Genomic DNA, 2,946 nt, shown 5'->3' with positions numbered 1-2,946 from the left:
TACCGCTACTTCCGGTTGCTCAGCAACCCCTCCCATCCCTGGCTCTCTGGGAAGCCACATCTCTATGATTCCTTGTTTTCGCCGGAGGAGGCGAGAACGGCTGAGATTCTGGGCCCTTCGGTTTTCATTTCTCCCAACGAACTGGTGGGAGCTGTTGCATTCCAGACTTGAAGGATGCATAGATGAATAACATGGCCCAGGCCCTCAGGACGCTTGTTACCTCCTCAATGAGTTGGACCTACTATCTTAGCTTGTACCACCTAGACTTATATATAGAAGGTCATGGCTCTTGAGTACACTATGCTTTGGAGAGGCCCAAAGGCGGTAGTCCTGAAATCAATCTAGTATCTCCTAGCCTTAGAAGTGGCTGGGAAGCAGAACAAAATGTAACTGAGGCCTCCCCAGTCCAAGAGATTGTGCAGATACTTCTTTTGGGGGTACTGGAAAATAATGGAAGTAGTTACTACACAGGTGAAGGGATTATTTCTTGACACTAAATTCTTTGAGTCAAATATTAAAAGTAGCTTTTGCTTGTTACCTGAAGAATATGCCATCTGTGTTCTATACCACAGTCACCTCTGCTGACCTGTAATTTTTGTGCAACTCTTGAGGAATGGTTCTATCCATCCTGACAGCCTTCCATTTGTAGTGTGCACTATGACAACTCAGTCTATTTTGCTTCAGGGCTTTCTCTTCCAGCCAGGTCTCAGGTACTGCCTGGAAGAAGTGGGTGAGAAAAACAGCCCCAAGGGCAACCCTAAAAGAATGACCGATAACAATTGGTGCATAAATGCCCAAGCTTCCCATGCTTTGGCAAGAAAATTCTCAGCTATGTCCTACTTGGATCCTTAGGGGGCACCAAGTGAGATTGAGCCTTAGTTGCTCACAGTAGAATCACTCAATAATTCACACTTTATTGGCTTGTCCTCTATTGCTTGTCTTATTCTGCCTGCTGCCTCCCTTCTGCTTCTTGGGATCACCTCCCAAATTACCTACCTATCCCTAAGGCCTTGTGTCAGGCTCTGCTTTTGGAGAAACCTAAACTTACAATCAACATTTTATATTCAAATAAGAATGTGTCCTTCCACAATGCCCAATTTTGTGATCACTCATGTATCAGTCTGATTAGAGACTAATTATCTTGTTCCAGAGGATCCAGGAGCCAATTCTTTAACTTCTAAGTTAGATAGGACTTTACACAGGGCACATATTATCAAGCTTTATTAACACATCTCATCCTCCTAAATGATACAATAATGAGGAAAAGGAAGCATCCCTAGTCAAAGAGGGGTCTATGGTTATAATTTCTTACCACTATGAGAAGGGATCCAAGCTCAACCAGCTAGAAGAGACTGTGAGAAACAGGTACTAATGGAGAATGCACCTCAATGGATGGCATTCTGGGAGCCTCAAGAACAAAAATAAATGAATCTTTACCCCAGTGTTGCACTGTGAATGTAACTTAGTTGCTCCATATATATGTTTTCTTTCTACTTTTCTCACTGCTGCTCAGCTGTGAAGAAGAATCTTCTGTCCCCCTCATAGCTTCTTCATTTCAATTTCTGTTCCATCATACTTTATTTGCTGTGGCTCCTAATGGCTTAGCTTCTTCCCATACATCATTCCACCTTCAGTTCTGCTTTTAACTATCTTGTTTTTGCCCTACTTATAATTCAAAATTTCCATAGAGAGATATTCCAGTTGGCTCAGCCATTAAATATCATCTCTGGGCAGAGTTTTATCCCTGCCCCCCACCACCAAGCCATAGCAGAGGATGATAACTAACCTAGATATCAGCTACACATGAGGCTAGTGCCTGGCTCTGGTCCAATCACCTGTGGCCCATTATGGAATAAGTAGGGTCACTTGGCAAAAAATATAGTTACCTCAGCTTCCCCCTCAGCTAAAACTGGGTCAGGAAAGCCTCCTGGAAGAGGCCTTTGGCAGTTTCTGTGATTGACTAGGCGAGGACAGTAGTCAACTGTGGAGAAGGTGGGCTTAACAGTCAGGGACTCAGACATCTTCAATTTCTCACATACTAAAATGGCATGATAGTTTATGGTCCTGGTTAAAACTAGATTGAAAGGAATCAACATTTTCATGCTTAGTAATCATGACCATGATTACTCCGTCATCTTGCATATTTGACTTGAAGTGTTTGCCACCTCTTTGTCTCCCCAACATCTTCTCTGAGAGCCATGGTACCATATGATGTCATGGTTGGGAAGGACCTTAGAGTTAATCATTTTACCAAGGATCTTACTTCTGTAACATAACACCACAAACTTGTCTCTTCCTTTTCAATTGCCCTTCTAACTTGACTGGGATGGTTCAACATTTATCTGTCCTGATATCTCTTCTACTCCCCTGAATTGATCAACTTCTCCTTTTCTATTTTTTTTTTTTCTGTCCTGAAGAAAAAAAAATGAGCTGTTTCCAATTTCCCCTCCTGTTCTAAATATGTCACCTCATTCCTTACCCATAATATGAAGGCTTTTGTTTTTGTTTAGAGGTATAGGTTTCTTGATGATCCTGTTTCCACCACAGGACAAAAATTAGTAAAAGTAGTTTTCTTCTTTCTTTTGGCAGCAGATGGGAACAGGATGCAGAGTTCAGAGTTGACTCCAAAGAAGGAAATTTCTAAAAGATCAGAATCATCTAGTGGTACATCAGGAGGACTCTGTGGGGGTGGTTTCTGGGCGATCAGAAGCTAGATGCCCATAAAGATACTTTAGAGAAACTAGAAGCCAACCCTCACATGAAGAAGGAATTAGATTGGAAAGTGATTTCTTAGAAGTAATAGACAAGGAATCTTAAAAACACACAAAAGGGTGGATGTGCTGAATATAAGGAACTTTGGGAACCTCCTAATATGTCCTTCGGAACATCAAGGAGTTCTGAAGGTGTAGAAATTCTATCCATGTGGTGAATGTGGCAAATCTATTA

This window comes from Halichoerus grypus, chromosome 1, assembly GCF_964656455.1.
Source record: "Halichoerus grypus chromosome 1, mHalGry1.hap1.1, whole genome shotgun sequence".
In the NCBI taxonomy this organism is placed as follows: domain Eukaryota; kingdom Metazoa; phylum Chordata; class Mammalia; order Carnivora; family Phocidae; genus Halichoerus; species Halichoerus grypus.
Note: the sequence above shows the minus strand (reverse complement) of the source record.